This window comes from Homalodisca vitripennis, chromosome 2, assembly GCF_021130785.1.
Source record: "Homalodisca vitripennis isolate AUS2020 chromosome 2, UT_GWSS_2.1, whole genome shotgun sequence".
Classification (NCBI taxonomy): Eukaryota; Metazoa; Arthropoda; class Insecta; order Hemiptera; family Cicadellidae; genus Homalodisca; species Homalodisca vitripennis.
Genome location: NC_060208.1, coordinates 102913551 through 102930734, shown reverse-complemented (window position 1 = coordinate 102930734; position 17184 = coordinate 102913551). Strand labels below are relative to the sequence as shown.

The 17184-nt window shown below is 31.0% G+C and overlaps 1 protein-coding gene across 1 annotated transcript in view; it reads right to left on the bottom strand.

Moving 5' to 3' along the window:
• Positions 1-6894, bottom strand: part of LOC124354494 — a 99031-nt gene extending 92137 nt beyond the window's left edge. The window contains exon 1 of the mRNA XM_046805001.1: positions 6743-6894. The gene's annotated coding sequence lies outside the window, so the exon portion shown is untranslated. The remainder of the gene's footprint in view (positions 1-6742) is intronic.
• Positions 6895-17184: the final 10290 nt, after the last annotated feature.

Sequence of the window (17184 nt, the reverse complement as noted above, 5' to 3'; positions counted from 1 at the left end):
TTGGACATACAAAACTGTTTTATCAACAGATTTTGGCGTTTATTAACATAGGTATATATGTTCATTTTATCCTTCGCTTACTAATTGTGTTTCATAATTTTATATCTAAAGAAAAGAATATATTCCTGTTCGCGAAACATTGGGTTTATTTTTGTTTGAACCCTCACCTATTTCAAATATTGGTAATTCTGTCAATTCTTTGTCCATTCATCGTTTGAAACGAACTTTAAACAGTTCTGTCACAAACAGATATTTTTGGCTAAATGCCTGTGACTAATCAAGGCGTGGGACTATATCTCATGAATGTGTGTATTTCAAATGTCAAACAAAAACATTAACAATGATTTAGAGGCGATGGATTTCCACCCAACTCTTACGAAAACTGAGATAGTAGTGATCACTTCAGAGACGGGCAGACCTGCACCCTGCATCGTGACGTGTACGGTTGTCATAATTTAAACATTTAAGATTTAATCAAAATGTTTTCTTTTTGATATGATATGTGTAGAAATCTAAAGTCACTGTGTTGATGACGAGGAGGAAGGAGACATGATTTCACTGTAAGAAATGTTCTGTCCAATCTAGTCAGTTCAACCATTTCTCGAAGTTTTGGTCCATATGCTCTAAACGTAATCTACTGTTTAATGCTCAGCATTCAATAGAATGCGTTGATCTACTGCCCTAACTCCACGAAACATGAGATAATGAGTTTGTTTTTTTCTAAACTCCTGTATATGCCGCAGAGTTCGCCGAACATAAGAGAATTGCTATAATGACCGACCGTCTTATAGGTTCTACATGATTTTGAGCACAACAATATGAAACGTAAAAGTAAAAAATCTAAATAAATTTTATAATTAAACATGTGTTTTCTCATTTGCCCCATACATGTATTTTTACAATTACTTGAATGTTTTATGGATCCTTCAAGCAACCATCTGTTAAACACTCTATTTAAGTAAAACTGATATAGCTTTAAAGACAAATTGTAAAAAATTACAACAAAGGTTTTTTTTTACTATTTACATGAAAGTATGAGAAAATATCTCTTCCAACATGAAGAAAGATAGATTTTATTTGTGGTTATAACTCGACGTATGGAATTGTAGATGCGTTAAGGTCGTTTGAAGGTTATTTGGCACCACACTGATGATTTTTAGTTTAGAATCACCTTAAAACATTACGAAGATGAAAATATGACTTCCAAACATTTGGAAATGGGTTTGTTGCAATCAAATATGTTCATACACGTATTGGTTTTATTGAATCAATAACGTCTGTGTTTTATATAGAAGTAATATTCTGTAGGTACTGTAGCGTACTCCACAAAACTTTATACGGCAACCATCTGCAAACTTACAGGATATTAGAAAACTTGTGGGGAGAACAGCTGTTGCAAATGTTCTGAGTATTCTAAAGTTCTTTTCTACATTATCTAATAAGTAATAGATATATAAACATTCCTTATCAAACGTCCGCCATCTTGAAATCGTAATAGATTTCAAAAAATCGAAGAAGTACTCGTATCAATGGGGCTACAAATTGCATCAATCACGTGGAACTGTAGTTTAAAACGAAGAAGTACTCGTATCAATGGGGCTACAAATTGCATCAATCACGTGGAACTGTAGTTTAAAACGAAGAAGTACTCGTATCAATGGGGCTACAAATTGCATCAATCACGTGGGACTGTAGTTTAAAACGTGCGTTTAGTATCACTGGAAAACACATTAAACAGAATTCTCGTTAATTTTTAAAAGGATTACGGAAACATTGATAATGAAGCCTTCAAACAAAACAGACTTTGTTTATATCTCGATTGTCTGCGGATGGAAGACTTTAATAAACTAAGTTCTATAATAGTAAAGTTGCGAAACAGTATATTTTCTCAAAAGTCAAATGACAGAAATCTAATAAAGTTTCTCTTTGGAATCTCGCTTAGCCGAATTCCGATTATCATGACTATCCCACTATAAATCTGTAGGCTACACAGCCGTCAAATTTGATTGAAACGTTGGCTCGACATAGAAGACATTTTAAAAGAATGCACGTTATCAGTTATGTATTGGGAAATAGTTTACCCGGATTGTTTACCATGAGAAGCCTTGTACACACACAGCTGAGAAACAATTGACTGATTTACTACGCGCATACAGGTATACAGGTACATCATAATTGTAGTGAATTCTTACTTTTCAAAACCACGAAAATGATGCCGTGTATTACAACAGTTAAAAACTTACATCTAGATTATTTACCAACCGATTGTTATGATCTAGATGTCAACGGGTTTGTAATGAAATTTTCAACTTTATTATTATCCGATAATGTCTATAATCTTATTAGTATTTACGTTACTAAGCTTTAAAAATTGTACCCATCCACTATTTAGAACCATATTATGATAATCGAATATAATTTTTATTTTGGTTCTAGACTCCAAGAAAAATAATTAATAGTCCCAAAAGTGAATGATTTGTCTTGACTGGTTACTTTAAATAACAAATAAAATGTAAAAACTCATACAGGCACACCGACGCCTTATAAACATGTTAGACCCAAATTTATATTATGTAATATTTTTTCCTTTATCTGAAGAACAAATCGCCAAAAGATCATTAAATAATTCGCAAACCACCTATACATAAATGCTTACCAACCATATTCAATATACAAAAACAGATCTAGTTTTTCAACACTATTGCCGCACAGGATTATAAATAAAATGTAGAAATATAAAAACCTGAACATTTAGTAAACAAAATTTTCATGACATTTCGATACATTTCTCGAACTTTATTACTAGAATTTTATCCGCATTAAATGTTGAGTGTGGATAGCTTTTAATGGGTCTTAATCTCCAGAAATATCAGTTAAATTGTATTAAGCTACACGATTAAACTAAAATGATTTTTCTTGGGTGTGTGTGAGTAAAAGAAACATGTAATCCCGTATTTGAGTTTCATTTATGTTGTATTATGACACACACACACACACACACACACACACACACACACACACACACACACACACACACACACACACACACACACACACACACAAAATTAAAACTTGGTCTTGGCCACCCTGTATATTATTATTTTACAGTGGCCTTTACTTTACTTCATTTACTTTACATTAGGTGTGTAAAGTAATGTTTAGTGATAAAACAAGGCCATTAACTCTGTGTTGGTTTTACGAGAAAAATGAATACGAAATGAAGGCGCCATAAAAAGTGGATAGTTCGGTGGAACTGGGAAATGTAAAGTGAAGGGAAACCGTAAAACGAGACAGAAAATATAAAATATAATGGACCATAAATAAATATGCACAGAGAGAACCTACCTACCAGAGAATGGCGGTGAGAAGGGGGAGGGAATGTCATTTGGCTTGTCATAAAATTCACATTTTCAGGAATTTTGGTTTAATCCGAACACAATGTTTACATAAGCTACAAAATTGAGGTATATCGATCCTTTCCTTGTATTATTAACATAATAACAAATACTAAATTACTCCTTAATTTCAAATTAGAATTTTAATATTTCTTCATACGTATGTACTAGAGGGTAAAACGAATAACCACGAAATTTATTCAAATATTATTACACCACTTGTACTTATTTCTCAATTTAGAGACTGGTATTATGCCGGAAATACATTAACTTTTTTTAACTATTGTAATTAAAATAAAACCAAAGGATTTTGGAGGTATCTTATAAACATCATTAAGATTTATAATTTTTTTCTGTAATTACAAATATAATAAGAATATGAAGTACGAGGTAACTCAACGTTTCAAAAGCCAACCCGCACTTTATGATCAATGAAACTAAAATAATCTGAAACCCATACCTTCTCGTGTAAAAAAACCTATTCTCTTGCCTCTATAATAAGTTTGGAATTTCAAATTCTGGTTTGTGAAATATGCATCCGTCTTCCGAGTTATAATCAGAGTTAATTTTTCATTTATGTATTTTTGCCAATGATCATTCTCTAGTGTTAAATTAAATAATGTGATAAAATATTAATAAATAACTCTCTGTCGATTATAGATACTGCTTTACTTTTGAAAATCAATAAAAAAATATTATAAACATTGCAATCTCTTGCTATATTTTTAGACAAGATATCACATGTTTTAAGCTGCTTGGAACGATCTTTAATCTATTGAATCACAGTATGAAGGATGTAACTACTATTTAATTCAAAGAGTTCAATAGTTGTTAACGTTAGTTGTAGAAAGAACGAATCTTAAAATACAAACTTCAAGTTGTTTAATGTATTTAATAAAAATGCCTGTTTGTTTTATTTTCATTTATTTAACGGTGAGTAGCCTTAGCACTTACAACACGTGTAGCAATATTTAGACTCTACAATAAAGGAAATGCTCTTTTAAAAGTGAACAAAACAAGGTGTCAGTTGAAATGGAAAACGTTAATGTTGAACTGGAACTGTTTTGTAAGTGACTTTGTATTTGGTAGTTTACGTTTTTCATTGTTTGATTCACAAAATGAGAAACATTTAGATTTTAAAACGGCATGTCAACCCTTTGTAATTTCCTCAACCCCCAAATTTGGGAAATGAGCCATAATAAAAAGGTCTTCAAACATCTGTCAAGATTTTCTACACATAACTTAACTATGGTGGGAAGGTTTGAATCAACGTGAATTTTAAGCTACAGTCCACCTTTCCTGCAATTGTACACCTGAGAATGTTTCTTCACTATATTTTGTAGTCTGGGTGTCTCTGATGTAGAAACGATGTAAAGAGTTTATTTTGAGCTTCTTAGTCGCCAACATTTTTTGGATCTCTTCAGATGAACATAACTCAAGATTCCAGGAGTCAAGTCTGTGATATAGTCAGATTTCAGACACTGCACTGAGAGGAAGGTGAACTAGAGCTAAACTCAAAACTAACATCTGTAAAGGGTTAAAATAATTATTTTATTGCCATCATTGACTTTTCATCTTTATGAGAGAATTATCCTGTGTTCCCACCCAAGTGTTGTGTTTGCGTTTGTTTGTGACCCTTCAGATAACAACACGACCACTGCAAGTGAGTGTTACAATTGTATTGTGTTTGTGGCAACTCCCTATGATTGGAGACATGGAAACTCCATTTCGTTGTCGGTGTTTCAGATGTAGTCTTTTAATGAACCTACATTCTGATGGATTTCGTGGGCACTTATTTCAATTACTAAATTGAACAAGATCAATTACCTACGCCGTTCTCGCATAGTTAAATCTGTTAACTTGACTCTATTATCTTTAAGGTTCATTATCGAGATGTACCATATGATTAAAATAAAAATAAAATTACTGACATTTCACAGTACTATCTTACAAGAACTGAAACCTGGCATTTCATGAAACCCTTAAAACATACGGTTAATCGTGCAATAATCTATCAAATAAAAATCTCGGTGATGAATACACCAAATTCAAAGTTAAAGACAGAACAGTTGCACATCCAAAAATAAATAAAAAACAACATATTCTCCACTTTAATTGCTGTGTTACGTACATGTTTTTTTTTAGTTTTTATACGTTTTTCAATAATTTCTTTCCGATGATTTCTTTCTTTTCTGTCCCAAAGATGATATTGGAAAAAACCATCACACCATAAAGAGTGAGAATGACCAATCACCCGTTTTATATTGTTCATCAAAAGTATGAGAGATCATAATCTGCACATACAATTCAGCAAAATCAAAATAAATTAGAAAATTGCTTCAACCTAAAAGTAATTTACCATTTAGAGCCAAATAAATACCAACCAAAGTACTACTCTGATTAGTTTAAGAAATATTGAAATTGCATATCAGTTAATTAAAAACAAGATGGTTTCCAGATGGTTTCAACCTAAGGCGATTTTCTTTTCCTTCTTTTATATACATTTTTAATTTTATGTAAACATTTACAAATATTCTACACACAGCTGATTGGAAACTGTTGTTTATGGTATTAATTGATCAAAATTCTTTTTTATTATATTATTAATTATAGGTTTCAGTTCTGTTTGTTGCTTTCATTAATCAGTGCGTTTCTAATGAAGGGTTCAGGGATATATACACATATATCCATAAATTAAATAAATGAACAACTGGTCTGTTTTCAATCTATTCAATCCTCCCTCTCGTATGCCTTCTTTTTAAGGGTGAATTACCCTAGCCATAGTATACTGTATTCCTATTATGTCAGTCTGCGTTTGACGTTTTCCATAACTTCAAACAGTGAATATCTCACGTTTGACAAAATAAATAAATGGACGACTCTATTTTAATATTAACGCACACATAAAGCGTTGGAAAATAAACAAAAATACAAAACGTTAGGCCTATTGACTAGTTTAATTTTTCAAAATGCCATATTTGAATGTTATGGCATAGGTTAAATAATTGCATAGCAGGGTACATAATGTTATTAATTAAATAAAGCTAATGCCTAACATTTATATAAATAGTACCACTATTTTTACTCACTGCATATTATTCTAAAATTCCAACTATAAACGTAAACATTCGGAGTTTAGAAAACTTTAAACTATTCGAAGTGCAGTAATTAATTTTAGTGTTATGTTTCATTTTAAGATGGACTTAATAGCAATATGAAGCTACATCAAAATATTACTTACTCTTTTGGTAACAAACAAATTTGACGAGATCTAATAGGATTATTGTCCTGAATTGATATTTATTAATTTGAAGACATTGTAAATCAACTAGTAAAATAGTCATTACCTTTTGTTTGGTTTATTCCGTAACGGAGATAAAACACTTAGATAATACCATAACGAACACTAACTTAGGCTGAACAATGAAACATTATCACGTTCGAACGTGGACTGAGCGGAGATCTATTGTTGACCGGGAGCATTGCTGCCACGTATTTGTCGGGAGGAGCTAAATTTACCTCGTCAGACACCTGTCGACTGATACCCCCGCCACTGCCACAGCTATTATGATCTTGATCGGTTATTTATTTAGCCGTGCCAAATAATGGAGTTGGTTACAGATTTAGTTTAAAGCTTATATTATCTCAATTGATGCAAAAACTACTAAGCATGTTGAGCAGAAATTTCGCAAGAATTACCTTTTAATAATCATATTAATGAAAATGAACATTTGTACTCAAATTCAAATCAGTAGAGTAGAGAAACTCCGAATTTGCGTTAGTTATTATTCAGAAAATTATAAAGCAAAATTATTTAACTATTGTATTAAGGCAAAACACGTTATTTCTGCTGTTACAGTCCTTAAATCATAAATACAATTTTAATCCCAGACATGTACCTTTTACCAAGTTTGATGTGGATTGGGAAGATTTATGGAATTAACTTCGACGTTCCAATTAGTAAGAGGCGGGGAGAGATCAGGAACGAAGTACTCCTGGGAAATATAGGAGCTCCCCGGTACATGTTTATTATAACGTAAAAATGGCTAAGGGTATTTCAGATACCCATAATTTTACTTTTAAAACATTTGTATACTGTATTATATCATGTCAAAAGCATTTTTCATTAGCATTTATTAGTTATTTACTTAATATAGGCTGTACATGTAACATGACTGAAAGTTATTTTTATAATCTAATATAGTTGAACACATATTACAATTCCACTAGAAGTAGGCCTATATCTTGTTTTGTTTTACCAGTAATTTCTTTTTGTGTATTAATACAATAAAGCAAACAAGCTCGTTACATGTTTTAATTTTGAGCAACTTATCCAAACATGTGGATAAGTTGCTCAAAATTATTTGATAACGGAATTTAATTTGTACAGCAGTGTCTCATAACATTGATGAGGTTCTGTCAGTGAATTGAGATCTTTATTTCTCTTATTCAAGTTTATCTTTGAAAATGCACTAACAATTGCATGTTGATACAAACATTTGTGAGTTTTCAGTACAGGGTATTTTTAGCCACTCATATACTTCTAATCAGAAAGGCGTCCATGTAATGACTTGAAAGACACATGAAAAATATTGCACTTTAATGCAATGTCTTCGTGGAACTCATGTCCATTTGCAAAGCGTGTTTGCTAATGTATTAACCTGACCATGGCCGTAATAATTTAATTGCGTCACCTAATCATGTGAACAGCATCACGCGATACTTTGCAAAACAAAGTGCGTTCTTACCCATATTCTCAGCCATCAAATTGTGACCATAATATCAAAGTTGACATTTGATATTAAACTGTTCCTCACCTTATAAGACTTTAAATCTGAATACTATAACACCGAACCGTTTCACTGTTTAGATGTCACTTTAATAAAATAACAAAGTTAGTTGTATTAACTAAAATTAAATTAAATGAATCAACACTTTTTAAATTCAAATAAATTAAAGTTTTATTGTAGGCTATGTAAAATATTTTATATAAATTTTATAACATTTCAACCAAATTTAAATTTACTGAACCTTTTTATGTGTACCACGGTCTAGTCCTGTAGTTTACTAGATAACACTAATTACGGAACATGGATTAAATATTTTATTTATGATTTATAAATGTTTATATTAGTCCCGGTCTTAACACTAAAATATAAGAAATATTTTTTAGCTTTTCCGTTGAATGTTCAAAAATATACAAGGATCCATTAATCATCGTCTTTGTTGATATGAAACCAAGATTCTGTTTTATTACCTTACGATGTGCTTCTTCTATTTCCTTTGAACTAATTTCTGGAATCGGGAAATAAGCGTAAAACTTGTTTTCGACTGATTTTGGAATGAATATATTTTCAGTTCTTATTCAAATATAGGAGATATTTTAAAATTGTGCTTCAATGTGGTATAATACATTTGAATAAAACACACTTGAACAGTTGTTATTAGACTTTAAAACATTACACGACTTTCCCAGTTGTCAGTCAGTTATCGTCTTCATTGATTTCACATACAGTTTAGCAGTCATTATATAGTGTTATGTGCTTTTGGGGTGGTTAATAAAATAACTATATTGATACAAATAAACTTTAAATTTAATAATATAATTAGAATAAGAATTATAAACAGCTTTTACGTGTGTGTGTGCGTGTGCGTGCGTGCGTGCGTGCGTGCGTGCGCGCGCGCGCGCGCGCGTGTGTGTGTGTGTGTGTGTGTGTGTGTGTGTGTGTGTGTGTGTGTGTGTGTGTGTGTGTGTGTGTGTGTGTGTGTGTGTGTGTGTGTGTAAGCAGTTTACCTTGTGAACATACTCTATATTAATAATTTATTATTTGTCAAACTAAGTCATGTTTTTATTAATCTTTCAAATATTACATTAACGTAATATGGGTTTATTTTTAAAAGGTAAGTGTAATGTCCTTCTTAATGTGTGTTTTTAACTAGGTTTGTGTTTTAATATTGATATTAATATTATTTAATATTAATATTAATAGCCACGATATACTGGCTTCAAAAACAGGAAATTCTGTACAAAGATTAAACACAGTTTGTCTTCAAAGATAAATGGACCTCTGAATGGTACTCAAGCATAACAAAGCAGCTTAAGTACACAAAGCTTTTAGGCAGGAACATAGTTTGGGTTTCACGTAAATAAGTTATTTAAAAAAAATAAAACAATTTATAATTTACATTTTTATTTGTCTACATCATAAATATTAAATTTTATTATCAAGTTTAACTCAATTTACGATATTTATATAGAAATATCCATCCCGTATTACTCCATAGAGATATAGTCGTAATACTGTATTTATACAAATAAAAAAATTGAGACATTACTAAAGACTATGTAAGTAAATTGGAAGAGAACTACGCACGTTTAACGACAAACACTACAGTAAATATATAGTTTATGCAACATTAATCTAAATATTTAAAAAACTAATTTTAAAACGTTTTCATACAGTGGTCACAAAATGTATTAATTAAATCCATTTAAGCTTACACATGTTCTGTAAATCAAAGAACTGGGTTTGAAATTTAATATTATAATTACTTATTATTAAACATAGTCATTAACCGTTAAGAAAATTAGAAACAAAGATTTTTCATATTTTAACATTTTGAGTTACAAGACACTCTATATTGCTTAATCAACATTTCAAAATCTGGGCACAAATTTTAAAGCATAACCGTGTAAAGTTTTATTTTATTAAAAACATATGTTTGCCAACATTTAATCTTCCACAGTATAAAGACGTGACCCCTAATTTTCAAACATGTTTGACGGTTATTTTACCACGAGTAGTATAAACAAATTTTTTCAAAAACTTCAGTTACAAAAGCCTTTAAAATTGTGTACAAAATAACCTACGTATGCATTTAGAGTCCTTAAGATTGGAAGTTATGACCTTGTTTCTAAAAAAAGTTTGTTACTGTGGAAACATCTGTTTACTAATTTCTTGGATTTTATTAGACACGTTGTGAGACATATTCCGTTAGTCATAGCAGTGGCCCAGGTGCAAGACACACCTTGTATTGTATTAATATCATCTTGGTATTTTAGATATAATCATTTTGGACTATTAATCTTGGAAACTCAGTAAAACAAATATTGACAGAAGGTGAACGCTCTGCCGTGGTGATGTGTATCGCGTGTTTTTGGCGGGTTTATTAAAGTCGGTGTGAAAAGTGACAACATTATAAATAGCCGACTTCCTCTTCTCATGGATTACTTGGCATTCGTTCCTCCCCCCCCCTCCCACCAGAACTTCGCACTGCAGGCATTCCAGGCATATCTACCACTTAATTGCTATCTGATGATGATATTACTGTATTCAGAAGAGCGCAATTGTATCGAGTGCGGTGGGGCTGCGGCCAGTCTGTAGTCTGTCTACAGTCTACATTGTCGTGAATACTTACAGGGTTGATGACATAATTTTCAGGCCAGTCAAATAGAATGTCAATTAAATAAAAATCTGTTAAATTTAATATGACGGTAAAATTAAAAATACGGATGGAAACACACTTTAACATGTTTTAAAAACATTATTCTGTCATTTGAGAGGGATTTCTAGAACAATTCATTATTTAACAGCTCTGATTATTTGTAAATGCGGAATTTTTTAATCCAAGAATTTGGTCAGAAATTAATATATTTAATGGTGAAGGTTGGGAGGAAGTGTTATAGATGTTATTGCGTCTTTTAAATGCAAATACGTTGTTATTGTTCGGGATTTTCAAATTTATTGAATCTAAAGTAGATGACTGATATTGTTGAATGAGATAACTTACCCAAAATAATACAGAGAAATACAGAGAGAACAAAACAAGTTTAACTCAATCAACAGAAACTTTAAGAATCAGGTGGAGTGAACTTTCCATCAGTACGTTCCAAACCTACTTTTTAAAAATGGCTCATAATTGCCGCAATATAACAATTTCAAATAAGAAGGAATATTAAGTTCATTTATACTTATTTGTAAAAAGTCGACAAACTATTTCTCAGTAAAAATTTAACCGTTTTATTTCTAATCGTTTCAAAGTTGTAAATAATCCCACATGTTCCAGCTTATTCTTCTGATATATTTGGTTTTGTTTTTTATCCAACAGGATTTACTTAATAATAGTCAAATGAATACCATACAGGTAAAGAACTGATTAAATTACAATTGTTTGTTTGTATCACATTTTACATGTTTTAATATTTGAAGACAGATATTTTTTGTACGGTGAGTTGAAGGGAGGGATGAGTCTACTTTACCGTAAACTTTCATGTTTAAGATGTAATTTGAGAGAGCTTACTTAAAGCTTTCTATTTACATTAACTCATTATTGCTATAGAAAATTTTAGACTTACAAACCATTTTGCATACTGTTCATGATTTTGGAAATACAGCCAAATTTATTTTTTAGAAAAAAACTAAAAGAATATTGGAACTAGAGAAAAGATCATTCCATGTGTATAAGTGGAATCTGTATGAAAACTTTTATAGGTTTATTACACACATATTTTTATTATATAAGTATTTGGGATAACCTAAGTAATTTTTGTAATCTGTACACAATAAACGTTTTTATAATATACCATTTAATTTAAATCAGGTTTGTAAAAATGTATGCGCTCGTCAGTTTTATTTTTATTTGATTTTTTTTCTGAAATTATTGATATACAACATAATTATGGAGAATGGCAATTGCATAACATGAGAAAATATTGTTTGAACTTAGCTTGCCTAGTAGTCAATTCCGATTAGTTTTTCCTAATATAGCAACGTGACATATAAATACAAAAACTAAACTCACAAATATGACATAGATCCTGTTATATTATACTCTAATATAAAACCATCCTAAAAGCACTTAGCTAGTAAGGAATTGATAAACAATGTCTGCAAGGCCGTATGAAAACATAAACCACAGTTTATCTATGTACTGTGGACAATGATTCCTAAAATTAATTTTGTAGCCCTTTTGTAGCTTCATATGCTATTATCATATATCTACAATATGATAAACAGAGTTTAGGTTCTTAGGCTGTTAGGTGTAAAATCTGGATTTCACTGATTGAAAACGCCAAATCGATGAAATGCGAGCTATCAAAGGTGGAAAAATTAACTCGTATATTTTATGTTAAGTACATATTTTGAGTGTGCAAGGGTGTATTTGAAATAAAGTACTCAAAAATAGTTGTAATGTCACTATACTATTGAGAGAATACACTATATTATGTAAGTCTTTGTATCTGGTCCCTTAAATAATGGTTTGTTGTGATAGCACTTTGAATACTCACCATACTTAAAGATAGGTAGGTACCTAACTAGGAATTATAGTACTCATTCGAGAACACTCCACATTTCGTGACATAACTCAAAGTATGTATGAAGATTCTTGGAGCATTGGAAATATTTTAATTTAATAATACCACTAGTGAATTACAACGCATATTCCAATAATGAATTTATTTTTGAAAATTAAATTAATTATTATAATATGTGTTTTTTTTCACTAGTGGTATTAAATCAAAGCTACATACTTTATACACACTCTATAAGTTGTATATTACGTACGATTTACTTTAAATTTTGTTCACCTACAAGTAAAATCCTCTTTTGAAACTATAATACTCAATAATTGTAATATGATGTTAGATTATTTTTATGAAAGTTGCGCCTCACAATGGCATCAATTCAAAAATTGTCAATTTTAACAATTGTTTGCAGGATTGTGGCCAAACCGAAAGTTTCATCTATTCTATTATATACAAATTTAAGGGAACCAGGTAGTGAAATATTTTAATTTTTTAAAATTTTTTTTTATTATTTATTATTGTTGCCAATCTTTTTCTGAACAATTTGATACCAAATATATGCAAATCTAAGCACTAATTCATATTAATTTTAATTTTTTTGTGCGGGAACGCACTGAGCTGATACACATATCAGTAGGATTTCCCATTTGTTTCCCCTAAAGTTTCCCCTACACCCACTAACAATTTACCAATTGCTGTGATGGAACACATAAAACCAATATATAAAGACTTAGCAGACCCAAATTTATTGAAAAAATGTGTTCACGGAAAGACACAAAACCAAAACGAGTCCTTCAATAATATGATCTGGACAAGGATTTCCAAAAACAATTTTGTTGGACTTTCCACTTTGACAATTGGAGTGCAAGATGCAATATTGTGTTACAATGATGGAGCTCTTGGGAAGATAAAAGTTCTTGATAAGTTATGTGGCCAAGCAGGAAACTAATTGTGTTGTAGGACTCAAGCGACAAGATAAACTCCGCATATTTGAAGCTGAAAAAGCCATGAAAGATATAAAAAAAAAAGCAAAAGAAGTCAGAAAAACAGTGAAACGTAGAATATTTGAGAATGAGGAAGACCCAGATGACCCAGCCTATGGCTATGGTGCACACTAATTATGTTCAAGTAGGTAGGCCTATACACATTTGTTAGTTTTAGGGCAGAGTAAAATTAAATGTTGGTTTTCCGAAAGTTTGTTTTTTTTGTCATTTGGTACCATTATTTTGCAAACTATTGAACCAAATTTGACCAAACTTGCACACATTCTTTGTATTATCACAATAAACAATAATAAGATGTATTATTACATGAAAATAAAAAATAAAAAAAATTATAACACTTTTATGCAAAAAAAAATGTTTTAAAAATGTTTTAAAATTCAAAAATCAATAAAAAAAAAGTTTTAAAAAATATATGTTTGAAAATCCTTATTATTGTTAACAGAGCAACAAACAAAATAGTGTGAAAGTTTCATTGCAATATCTCTTTTAGTTTTTGAGAAAAGTGTACCTAAAAAAGGTAAATTTTACATGGGCGAGATTGCCACTACCTGGTCCCCTTAAGGCTGGTTCTCTCTGTGTGTGTTTTACTTATTCTCGTAAAAACTGCTGGGCCGATTGTACTGAAACAATCCTAGTTTACATGGACATTCCTAGTGTCTATGTTTAACATTATAGGCCTATTCCTATTCCGAAACTCTCTCCGAGCTACCTCCATTAGTTTTGAAAACCTCCATTTTGGCTTAATAAGCAGATGACAAATAATGTGATTTAAGTTACCTGTCAAATTCAAGAGTATTAAGTATAATAATACATATTTAGGCATGTGATAGTAAATCAGTTACACTTTACAAATGTCTTGTTACGTGCAGAAGCTTCTCTTTATCATGATTTGTTTTTGTTAGAATTTTAATCAACTAAAGTAAAATGCCATAATTTATTACATCATACGTGGGTTAACTTGAGCTAAGGACTTTAACTTAGTCTCCCTTTTATACTTAGGACCTTTTCTCTGGCCTAAATTAGTCCAATTGTTACTGAAACTCAATTTAACATTATGCAGTTTGGAGACAAATTCAAGGAATTTCAGAAGTACTTACAGTAAACAGTACATTCCAAGCATTATAACTAGACAGTTATATACATAGCTTTTACTATTGCTATTATTGTCACTCTATGCATGGATAAAGGTCGGAACACACATATCCGCACCGTGCCCGACACATGAATCGGCCGAGTGTTGGTGAGGGCTCGGCTCGGTTACCTTGAGGCCACACACGTCCGTACGTAGTCCGAGCGCAACAATCTTACTGTTTACACAAGAGCATGTTTCTATTGAATTTCTAAGTGACAGATACTTAAAAAATATTCATAAGATTAAGTATTGCTTGAGATGAAGAATGTTAATTTCATTGTTGTAATTTTTATTAATCGCTGTGGTGAATGAAACATTGCAATGCTACAGTAAAATCAGTACAATCAGCTAATTGTAAAATTTGTAAATAACATTATCTTGGTTATATTTTTATCCCTATTATTCTTGTTCATTGTGTTTTCATTGTAGTGAATTTCGGTCAAATACACCATAAACATCATATTTGGTATTTTTTGTATAAAACCCGAGAGCTTATAGTGTGAGGCAAGAGTTTGCCATGTTACAAGCCTTTTTATAATAATTTGTAAAAAAAATAGTATAAATTTGTAAAATATATACTAGAGAACACATTTTTTCCTGCATGAAAATCTTATTGCAAATAAAATATTTTTATTTTAACTTTATTGTAGTGAAAAGAATAAAAAATAAAAATGTTATAGACACATTCTAAATATTATCTATACAAAATACCGGAATAAATTTATCTAGTAACTTCAATACATCCAAGATAATTAGAATTTTGCGCAAATAACTACAACCTTGTTATTTCTTAATTAATGAAAACTTTTTATAGATTTTACATAATACGAATTTAGTCGTTTAAAATCACTACAATAGTACTACATAGTTTTTTAATTATTTTAATTTGAGCATACTAAGAAAATATGACTAGTTTACTGTAAATATACAAAATATTAATACTTTTATCAATAAATATGATTTTGTACGCGAACGCAGGGTGTAAAGTTAGTTGGCTATACTAAATAATTCAATAAAATAGAACGTTTAGACTACTTAAATAGTTTTAAAAAGAAGAATGCAACAGTAACCAACATAGAATTATATTTCAAAACTCTATTCAAATTTATGCTTTTTCAACTCCTCATTTTCCGTAATCTTCTTCCACACATTCTCATTATACTCTGCATTCCGATATTTTTCACTTGATTGATCATAACCTTAAATAATAGGATAAATAAATAACAGGATAAATAATAGATAAATAACAGGAAACTTCCTTACTTCTTCGATAAGTGTTCTATATCCATGACTGATGCCGCTCGTAGACCGCACCGTGCCCGTCAAAATTCAAACTCCACATATCGGTGACGGTGCGGGCACGGTTCGGCCACGACGGTCTGGTGTCGGTGCGGGCATGTGTGTCCCGGCCTTAAGAGTTTGTGAATGAATACTCAATACTACAAACTACACATACGAATGGAAAACTTGGAGTGAATAGGAAAAGAACTGGAACTATTGTTTGGTGTATCTTTAGGCATGGGTATGTAAACTGTCTGAACACAAACACAATTTTCTCTGGGTAAAGATACGTTAATATTGTTGTTCCGCTGGGATGAAATTTAAAGTAATTGGATCATCCTCTATTTCTGGTGGTAAAATTTAGAAGATTTTAAAACGTATGGCTGAATCTTAGGAATGAGTGTGGACTGTGTATGAACGGGTACGAATGGGGGCAATTTAATAGATACCTATACATATTTCTAAATAATTTAATTTGACTATTGCATGCAATTTTTATAATCGTTGACACAATAAAAAGTATTATTATATTATTATTATTACTTCCGGTCGGAAAATACCAAGGAAAAGCTCTACTGATTCAGATTTTGACGATTTTGGATTTCACTGGTTGAGTCGTTGAGATAAAAGTGGTACTTAGAATTATGTTAGAACATTGATTTTAGGTATCAATTGAACGCCGACTATTACCTATATAATTATAGAAGAAAAATTTAAAAAATCACTTTCGGTCGGATAATACACCGGAAAAACTCTACTGATAAGAAGTTCCGATTACTTTGGATTTCACTGACTGAGGTGTTATTTAATTTTTCTTAGTATATTCAGATCGGACGTGATTATTTTTGGTTTTTGTTCTCGATATTTATATATTTATTAGTCAGCGTTGAATTAATCTCTAAAATCAATGTCCTAACATAATTATAAGTACTACTTTTACATCAACCACTCAACCAGTGAAATCCAAAATCGTCAAAACGAATCAGTAGAGAGTTTTTCTTCGGTATTTACCGACCGGAAGTGATTTTTTTCTCGATAATTATATAGGTAGTCGAGTACAGTTTA